This window comes from Triturus cristatus, chromosome 7 (assembly GCF_964204655.1).
Source record: "Triturus cristatus chromosome 7, aTriCri1.1, whole genome shotgun sequence".
NCBI lineage: Eukaryota > Metazoa > Chordata > Amphibia > Caudata > Salamandridae > Triturus > Triturus cristatus.
The window spans coordinates 417,867,908-417,878,291 of record NC_140590.1 but is presented as its reverse complement, the minus strand read 5'-3'; the positions used below and the strand labels follow the sequence as shown (position 1 = coordinate 417,878,291).

General features: G+C 47.4%; 1 protein-coding gene across 1 annotated transcript in view; it reads left to right on the top strand.

Moving 5' to 3' along the window:
- Positions 1 to 242: 242 nt before the first annotated feature.
- Positions 243 to 10,384, top strand: part of LOC146809835 (E3 ubiquitin-protein ligase TRIM11-like) — a 221,101-nt gene continuing 210,959 nt past the window's right edge. The window contains exon 1 of the mRNA XM_085614913.1: positions 243 to 324. The gene's annotated coding sequence lies outside the window, so the exon portion shown is untranslated. The remainder of the gene's footprint in view (positions 325 to 10,384) is intronic.

Sequence of the window (10,384 nt, the reverse complement as noted above, 5' to 3'; positions counted from 1 at the left end):
TGCATCTAAATAGTTTTCAAACATATCTATCCATTCCTTCCAATCAATAGGGGGATTTCGAGTTTGTGTTAAGAATAACAATGGAGCTAATATAGCTGAAAATGTCATGTTGGCAAAAGAAACATTTTCTCTTTGTTCAAGTTTAATAAGATTCTGTTGCATTATGACACACAGCATAGTCCTGTTTCTATTGCTATTACAATGTAAAGATATTGAAATCATTTCTCTCTTTCAGTTGTAGCACAGGAAAAGGCGGAGCTTGTAGAGACTGGTAGATCCAGGAAGACTGTTGCTCATGAAGGCTACTCGATGAGGATGATTACGGTAAAACAGCTTTAGGCAGAATCAGGTTCAATCAATCAATCAGGGTTTTATAAAGCATGCTACAACCCGTGAGGGTCTCAAGGCGCTGGGGGGTGGGGATTTAATCCTTTTGTGTGTGCGACTCAAGCTGTGTTGGAGTCACGCTATCATAGTGTGTACTCCCTTCAGATGCAGAAGTCATATTCCACTGCCTCTCGCTTTGTGGTAGTATAGCTTATACAATGCAGTTGTTCTCCAATGCCTCGCACATTGTGATTGTTAAGGTGCAATGGTGGGGCCTCATGTACTGAGGTCATGATCTGCTGCTGGTAGAGAACATCAAAATTTCAATTGTTATTTCATGAGCAGAGTTAAGTAACCTTTTACACACGCACAGACTAAAGGCCATTTAGCTTGCACCCACCTTAAATACTGTAGCAATTCCCATTGTTGAATTCTTCCGGGCAGTTTAACTCTGGGTGGGTTGGTTGCACACTGTGGATTCTTCTTGCATCACATGGGTTGCTCTTCTTTTTCTCTTGTTCCTGGCCTGGAGCTCATCACCAAGGTTGTAAAGTAAGACTCCCTCAGAATATACTTGTATATATGGTTTATTGAACAAGAACATCCAAGCATGGTGCTCCCACACTAATCAGAGAACAACTGACACATACAGAACTCCCACATTTAAGAGATCACATAGTAGCAGAACCATGGCAATACACATTCTTAAGCTTGAGGAAAACAACCCAAGCTTAAATGTATTGTATTATATTGTAATTCTATTTATATAGCGCTTACTACCAATGACGCGGTGTCAAAGAGCTTTTTTGGAGAGTAGCATACTTCTCTGGAGCCCAAAAAGGATTAACGGTGAATTAGTATAGTGAAATATGAAATTAATTTGAGCAGTGGATATGTTAGTCTGTTATTTGGATTGGGAATGATAGTGGAGGGATAGAAGTGGAAAAGGTTTGCATTTATATAGCGCTTGCTACCCCTGATGAGGTGTTGATGCGCTTTTCGGGAAGTAGCACGTTACTCTGGAACCAGAAAAGGATTAGTGATAAATTAGTCTAGGCAAATATGAAATTAATTTGAGTGGTGGACATGTTAGTCTGTTATCTGGATTGAAAAGGATAGTGGAGGGATGGAAGAGGGAAGGATTTGCATTTATATAGCACTTGTTCGCCTGATGAGGTGTTGTAGCACTTTCGTCGATTAGCAGGCTACTCTGGAACCCAAACATTATTAGTGGTGAATTAGTGTAGGGAAATATGAAATTAATTTGATTTGAGGGGTGGACCTCTTAGTCTGTTATTTGGATTGCAAAAGTAACAGTGGAGGATTAGAAGAAGGAAGGGTCTAAAACGTTTTGAGGTTTTTGGAGTTCATAGCAGGAGGGAGTTTGGGATGAGTAAAGGGGAGGTGTGGGGCAAAAGTCAGAGTGAACCGTTTAGAAATGCTTGTTTGAGAGATCTGAATAGTGAAAGAGGTGTGAGATGATGCAAGGAAGGGTAGAGAAGGGAAGAGTTTAGAAAAGGTTATTTTGGGTGTCATAGTAGTTGTGTGGGGTTTGGGATCAAAAGGAGAGGAGGTAAATGATATAGTGAGAGAGGTATAACATGAGAAATAGAGCAGTGAATTGGAAAGAGTAGTAGAATGAGGTTTGAGATAAGTCAGAGAGATGAGGTAGAGTATATACTAAAAGCGGTATAGAGTGAGAAATAGGGTAGGGCATTGAGAAGAGTAGTGGAATGAAGGGCACCACTTCAGTTTGTAGATCTAAAGTAACTGCTTGGTCAAATTTAAAGGCTAAATTACAAACCATTGTGCCAAGGATACTGGTGATCCTATATCCACTGGCCAAATAATAGTGAGTAAGCAGGGTCTCAACTCAAAACTGTCAGCTGCACAAAAATCAGCATTGTATCCAAGTACAATTTGCGTACCATCATAAGCTGTAAGTTACAGGAGGTCTGGTGGTAAAAGTATACATATCTTGTGCCCAATATATATCAAACACTTCTGTGCCTTTTGTACCTTTTCTGCTATGCCAATGGATGCTAATCTTTTAGAATATTGTATCAATTCTATTAATACTCTGAATTATTTTTTTTCCATTATCATTGCTAGCTTAGGTATTACCCACTGGGATTTTTCCACAAGTTTTGTACCATTTGGTTGTTTCTTCTTTCTGTATAATGTGGGTGTATAATCCCTTGAGGTTCCCTAACTGGTCTATACATTCTTAACCAAAGTTGCTAAACTATCCATTGGGAATTGATTAAATTATCTTGCTGCTTTACATTTTGACTTAGTTGTATTCAGATTTCTTTTTGGTAATTCCAACGGAGAACCTTCTGATGATCACCTAGGCTCCACTATGTCACTGCTTGTGTATGCATAAAAATTCATTCAATAGGATGCCATCATATTTATTGAGCTTGCCAATAAGCCCAAAAATATACATTGGATTCCAACAACTCACCTTATCTACCTCCCAAAGGGTACTTTATATTAGAATGTATGTCAAACACAAATCTGCCAATTCCGCATTATTCTTCACTGTGGGATATGGGTCTAGAAGAACTGGGCCACCATCTTGTAGTACTAAGCACTTAACTTTCTCTGTTACATTTTTTTTACTTTTGGGAGTTTTATATAGCGCTTACTAGACCCAAAGGTATCAGAGTGCTTTACATGAGCACCAGTTGCGTTACAGACAGACACATTAATTTGTAGGCACAGGAAGATTAAGTGATTTGCCCAGAATCACAGGATGTTGAGCATTCCTGCAGAGACTCAAACCCAGTTCCCCAGCTTGGAGGTCGACCGAACTAGCTGCTAGGCCCCATCCTCTCCCAAACCTTGAACATTTCCCACATATGTTCTATAGAAGTGTGCCATCAAACCGTCTAGCCCTGGAGACTTATTTGGTTTGAAAGCCGCTATTGCTCTCCTTACCTCTTCGTCCGTGATGGGAGCTTTTAAGTGGTCATTCCAGGCGCGCGGGGACCTTGGGCAGTGTAAGCAATTGCAGGTAATTTCGCTGTGCAGCTGAATCTGTGGGCATGGCTTGGTAGAGCTCTTTATAAAAGGATCTGTCAAACCTTTATTATTATTATAGAGGCTTTTGTAGCGCGCTCTGTTACTAAAAAGTATAGTATCCTGGCGCGAAAGAAAAGGGAGACCGATCATATTACAAGCGGAGTTAGAGAGACATCCATTATGTAGTGATGTTAAAAAGGTGGGTTTTTAGGCCTTTCCTGAACGTCATGATGGATGGGGATGTTCTCAAGTGAAGCGGAAGGGTATTCCAAGCTCTCGCTGCTCTGACAGAGATGGATTGACCGCCGAGCCTGCTATATTTAAACTTTGGCACAGTCATTTGGTGGAGGTTGCTTGATCTAAGAGGGCGATTGGGAACATAAAGGGAAAATCTTTTCCTCAAATATGCTGGACCCGTTTGATGAAGTGCTCGGTATGCTAGCACGAGGATCTTAAATAAGATCCTTTGAGCAACTGGGAGCCAATGAAGATCTCTAAGGGGTTGGCGGACACTAGATCTTCTGGGTATGTTGAACAGCCTAACCGCGGCATTCTGAATGACCTGGAGGCGGTGGATCAAATAGGCTGGGAGTCCGCAGTAGAGGGCATTCGCATAATCCAATCTGGATAGTATAAGAGCGCGAATGACCGTCTCCTTGGCCTCTCTTGGGAGCAGAGGGAGAAATCTGCGCAGGGTTTTGAGGGTGGAAAAGCAGATTCCAGTAAGTTTTTTCAGGTGGTCCTCAAACCTGAGATTGTTATTAAACCAGACTCCTAAATTTTTTGCAGGTCCACCAATAGATTTGGGACATGGGAGATCGGTGGGCCAGAGGGAGTCGCTAAAGTTATCTGGAAAGGAGCCATACAGCAAGATTTCCGATTTACTCTCATTGCATTTAAGCTGGGCACACGCCAGCCAGCGGAAAACCGATGATAAACAGAATTGGACCCTCGACGTGTCCGAGTTGTTTTTGGGCCAGGTAAACAGAAGCTGAGTATCATCGGCATAAGCCATAATTTTGGCTCCTAGCTGTTCCGCAAGATAAATGAGGGGGGTCATATATATATTAAAAAGCAGGGGGCTTAGAGTGGACCCCTGTGGGACACCAGTAGAGAGTTTTTTGGGAGAGGAGGAGAAAGGTGGCATCCATACTTGCTGGGACCTGTTATCCAAGAAAGATGATAACCAGCCAAGAGCAGAGCCAGTTATGCCTATGGCTGCTAGTCTGGTGAGTAAGAGGGAGTGAGGGACCGTATCGAAGGCGGCAGAGAGGTCCAATAACCTGGCACCTTGGCGGTGTCTCCATTCCATTTTTTGCTGTTGCCTCATGTATTTGTGCTGGTGTTAGATGCTTTGGGCACTGTGCCACTGCTGTCCAGTGCCACAGTGCAAGGCTCCCTATTGTAAATTGATGTGTGGATTAGTGAATCCATGATTGGCTGGTTTGCGTTACCTGTCAGACCCTAGTACAGTGCACCAGGAGTGCCAAGGGCTGGTAATTCAAATGCTGCTGGTGGGCTTGCAGCACTGGTTCTGCCACCCACAGAAGCAGCCTGTAAAAGTGTGTCTAAGGCTTGCCATTGCAGAGCCTGTGTGCAGTCTGGTACTGCCATGCTGACTGGGCAAGTGCACCCACATGCCAGTCCCTAAACCTTCCCTTTTCTTCATATCAGACACCCCTATGATAGGCCCAAGGGCAGGGTGCATTGTAAGTATAAGGTAGGACAAGCCCTGGTGTGTGTGGCATGTCCTAATAGTGAATTACATTCATTTTCGGTTTCACTATTGCAAGGCTACCTGTTCCCCATAGGCCTGAATGGCAGTTTTATTCTTACATCTCATAATCCTAACTGACTCAGGGAACATGGTAGAAATTCGAGTTTAGTATCCCTGAACTCAGAATAATAAAATACAATACTGCCTCGGCTAGGTTGTGTATTCCTTGTCTGGAGTTTGAGTGACAGGGGATGGGGGATTCCAGGAGACAGGGTGTCAGGGAGTCAGCTCAAGGCTGAATAGAGAGATCATGGCATCAGGGGGTCAGCACAAGGCTAAATAGAGAGATCTGCATCTAGATAGGTGGGAGTAGTTGCACCTGGGACCTGAATAGGGCTGTGCCTTCTCTCCACAATGGTGTCTCCAACTCCTGTGGTGCGAATGATGTCTCTGCCCTGCACTCTGAAAGGAAAGAAGGAGTCTTGTCAACAAAGTGCTACAGCACTGACCAGAACTGGTTTGGACTAGGCAAAGGCCTCTCTGCCTTCAGAGAACAAAGAGAAACTGGGTATAAATATTGGGACCCAAACCCAAGAACTTTAGATCATTTTGGGAAACAAGAAGAAACCTTTGCTGAGGAGCGACTATCCCTAAGCTGAAGTGCTGCTTGGGGGATTGGCCTGCAGTGATTGCCTGACTGCCAAAGAAAGGCGAAAGGAACTTTGTATGTACTTTATTCAACTTGTGAAGGATCTCCAAGGGCTTGAGAAAAGAGCTTGCCTCCTGCTGAAGTCTCAGGGACAACAGACTTCAACCACCAGCTCCCCAGAGTTCTTTGGAAGTGCCTGCAGCTGTATTGGGGTTTTCTGAGGCACTGGGTGTCGCAAGGAGCTGGAAGCGTGAAATACGAAGAAGAAGCCTGTCGCCGCCGCTGCCGCTGTCATCGCATCACTGAACAAGGGTGTCGCCGCTGTAGCTGTAGCTGTCGCATCGCATCGTAAAGAAACATCTCGCAACATCGAAGAAGCGTGCCGCTGCTGCCGTCGCATCACTGAACAAGGGTATCACCACTGTAGCTGTCGCATCGAGCCGAATCATCTCACATCACCGGAGAAGAGTGCTGCCGCCGCAGCCTCTGTCGTCGCATCACTGAACAAGGGTGTCGCCGCTGCAGCTGTCGCATCGAGCCGAAGCGTCTCGCATCACCGGAGAAGTGTGCCGCCACCGCAACTGCTGTCACAGCATCACTGAACAAGGGTGTCGCTGCTGCAACTGTCGCATCGAGCCGAAGCGTCTCGCATCATCAAAGAAGAGTGTCGCCGCCATAGCCGCTGTCATAGCATCACTGAACAAGGGTGTCGCCGCTGCAGCTGTCATATCGCCGTCTCGCATCATCGGAGAAGCATGTCGCAGGGCCTGTCGCGGCTCAGAAGAATCGTTGAGTCGCCGCATGGCCGTTCGTGTGCACGCATCGTGTCGCATCAAGACGAAGACGCCATCTTTGTTTCATTGCACCAGATCTTCATAGCATCACGCTGTTGCGGGCCGCATCGCCACGGAAGCGCAGTACGAAACCGGCGCATCACCGTTCCTGCGTGTAAGTAACCGACACATCACCTTCCCTGCAACACTTTTGTTGTATAGCGTTACGCATCCAAAGGGACATTGACTCAAAGTGTCGCATTTTAACATCTAAAGAGAACTAAGCTAATTCTACCATTTTAAGTACAGTATTGGGGATTTTTGTCGTTTGTGGTCTTGTGTTAAATCTATATAAAGAATACTTATTTTTTATATAAAACTTGTGTGGTGTCCATCTGTAGTGTTGTCACTTGGTTACTGTATGTGTTCACAAATGCTTTACACACTGCCTCTGAGATAAGCTTGTCTGCTCGTGCCAAGCTACCAAAGGGGTGAGCAGGGGTTATTTTAGGAGTGAACCCCCTTACCCTGACTAGATGCAAGGGTCCGTATTTGTCAAAGGTACCTACCTCTGCCAACTAGAGACCCCCAAATCTAACATTAGTGGGCAGTGGTGAGGATTCTGGACTTGCATTTGTGACTCATGTACACTGATTGGTGAACACTACTAGTGAGTGCAGACCAAAACGCGACCACATACTTTTGGTAGATTTCTTTTTCCTGGGATTCTCTATTTTTGCCAAGTTTAACCATCGTGGAGAAAGCAGCATCCATAGCATCTGCTGATTGGGAAGAGGAGAAACTGGAATGCTACAATGTGAGACAGCTGAAGCACTTCTGCAAGAAATTTAAAGTTGTAATTACCGGGCTCACCAAGAAGGATGAGTTCTACAAAGAGCTGAGGGCCTGGGTAGAAGCAAGGAATACCTCTGAGAATGAGGACGGGGATGAGAATGCAGATGGGCAGCTAGAGGGGCCATTGGGTCCAAGGGGAAGCACAGCAATTTCCCCAGAAGGTAGCAGTGTTTCTGCCAAAAGCCTGTCCCCAGAGGAGCTGGAGGACAGGGAGAGAAATAGGATGCATGAGTTGGAGCTGGCCAAAATGAATGGGCAATTGGAAATTAGGAAATTGGCCCTGGAAGAAAAGAGAATGCAGTTTGAGCATGAGAAGAATTTGAGGGAGTTGGATTTGAAAGCTAGGAGCTTAGAGATTACTCCCTCTGGTGGCAGCACACCGCCAATGCCTGTTGAATCTAGGGTGTATATTCCTAAGGTTGTGGTCAGAGAGTTTTATAAGAATGATGACATTGGGCAGTAGTTCAAGGCCTATGAGGTAGCCATGTCTTCCCACCGGGTCCCTGAGAAGGACTGGGGAGCGGGGTTGTGGGGGCGGTTCCTTAGTGAGGGGCGGGATACACTGTTAGACTTCCCTTCTGATGTCCATAATTCTTATAGCCACATGAAAGATGCATTAATGTCCAGGTATGGTTTGACTCCTGAATTGTATAGACAGAGGTTCAGAGGTTGCAAGAAGATAGAGAGCAGTACCTGGGTGAAATATGTCACTTTTTTCTGCAGAGCATTGGATGGTTGGGTGAAGGGTAGCAAGGTTGATGATTTTCAGGGGCTCTTTGATTTGATAGCATGTGAGCACTTGTCAAGTAATTGTTTTCCAGAGCTATGCACCTGATTGATAGCAGACTGACTAACCCTAGGAAGCTTGCTGAGAAGGTGGACCGCTGGGTGAACATCCGGGTCCACAAGGGTCACGGGGGAGTTTCAGCCAAGAGTGGGCAGGGTCCCCAGCAGAAGAGTGGGGGGATAAGGGTAAACAGAGGGAGTGCCAAAGAATGCCCCAAAGTAGTCTCCAAGGAAACCAAAAGAAAGGTTTTCAGCCTCCCCCCCAGAAACCGTCAGGGACCCCAACAGGTCCACCTGTTCAAGGGGGAGCCCTGAAGTGCTACAAGTGTGGAGACCTGGGTCATAGGGCGAATGATCCCAGGTGCCACCAGTTTGGAAAGACAGCACCCCCTGGTGCAGCCCCCCGGCAGATGGCTAGTGTAGCCCTGGGTGAGGAGATGGGTGCCCAAGGTGGGTGGGGTCCCGCAGAGATGTCCCTTGTCTCTTCAGGAGACTGTGAGGTGGTCTCCAGGACCCAACTGCCTGACAACACTAAGAAATACAGGCAGTGGGTGACCATCAATGGCCATAGAGTGGAGGCTCTTAGAGATATAGGAGCCGGTGTGACAGCTGTCAAGTGTCACCTGGTGTGTCAAGAGCAGGTTGCCCCCAATGCATTTTACCCAGTTGTTGCCGCTGACAACACAGAGAGGCACTGCAAGGAGGCTCAGGTTCCCTTTGAGTGGGGGGGGGGGGGGGGTCTCTGGTACTCTTCAGATCGCTGTGAGGCCCGCCATGTCTGTTGACTGTTTGTCAGGGAACGATCTGGAGAGCTCACCTTGGGCGAAGGTGGAGCGAAGTGGTCATCTGGAGATGTTGGGTCTGCCTGACTCGGCGTGTGTTACCATGGCAGCCAGTAAGGGTGCTCAAGAGGACCTGGAGCCTGAGAGGGGGGCCCAGGTGCCTGCCTTAGAGAGAGAAGGCAGGGGGCATGGGAAACCAGCCCCCGAAGTTCCCACGGTCCAGGAGGGGGCAGACCCTGAGGGGGATGCCCTGGAGCCTACAGGGGAACAGGTAGCTAAACTAGGGGACCTGCCTGAGCTGACCCATTGGCAGCAAGAAGGAGGACCCTTCAGGGAAGAATTCTGCCAGGAGCAGAAAGAATGGCCTTCTCTCGTGGGTCTGCGGCAGCAGGCTGCAGACCAGGCAGCAGGTGATCAGTCTGGGTCACATTGGGTCAACTGAGAGAATGGTCTCCTGTATAGTGAGCCTAAGGTTGCTGAGCCTGGATCACCTCGTGTGCCGGTGGTACCCCAGTGCTTCAGAGCCTTCCTACTGGGGCTGGCTCATGATGTGCCATTGGCAGGACATTTGGGGCAGGACAAGACCTTTGAGAGGCTTGTCACCCACTTTTATTGGCCCCAAATGCGCAGAAGTTCAGACACTCACTGCCAGGCCAGGCAAGTGGAAAGGAAGCAAAAGGCTCTTCTCCAGCCATTCCCTGTGGTCAGCCCCCCTTTGAACGGGTGGGTATTGACATTGTGGGGCCACTGGACCCCAAGACAGCTTTGGGCAACAGGTTCATCCTGGTCTTGGTTGACCATGCCACCCGGTACCCAGAAGCCATACCTCTGAGGACAGTGACGGCCCCCGTGGTGGGACGAGCACTGATGGGAATTTTCTCATGAGTAGGATTCCCTAGAGAGGTAGTGCCTGACCGGGGACCCAACTTAATTTCCAAGTATATGAAGTCCCTGTGGCAGGAGTGTGGGGTAACCTACAAGTTTACAGCTCCTTACCACCCCCAAGGAAATGGGTTGGTTGAAAGATTCAACCGAACCCTGAAAGGCATGATTATGGGTCTGGAGGAACCTATGAGGCGTAAGTGGGACGTCCTCTTACCATGCCTGCTCTTTGCATACCGTGAGGTGCCACAGAAATCTCTAGGGTTCAGTCCCTTTGAGCTTCTCTATGGTCACCCAGTGAGAGGACCTCTGAGTCTGGTCAAGGAAAGCTAGGAGCAATCTCCCAGGAAACCTCCCCAGGATGTATATAGCTACATGCTGGCCTTCAGAAACCAGACTAGGCATTTCAGGCAACTCGCTGAGGCGAATCTGGAAGCCAGCCAGGAGGAGATGAAGCGTGGTACCTGGTCAGAAAGTATGGGTCATGGACCCAGTGGAGCCCTGCGTGCTCCAGGATAAGTGGACCGGACCATTTGAGGTTGTGGAGCACAAAAGTCCTGTTACCTACTTGGTGGACTTGCGGTCT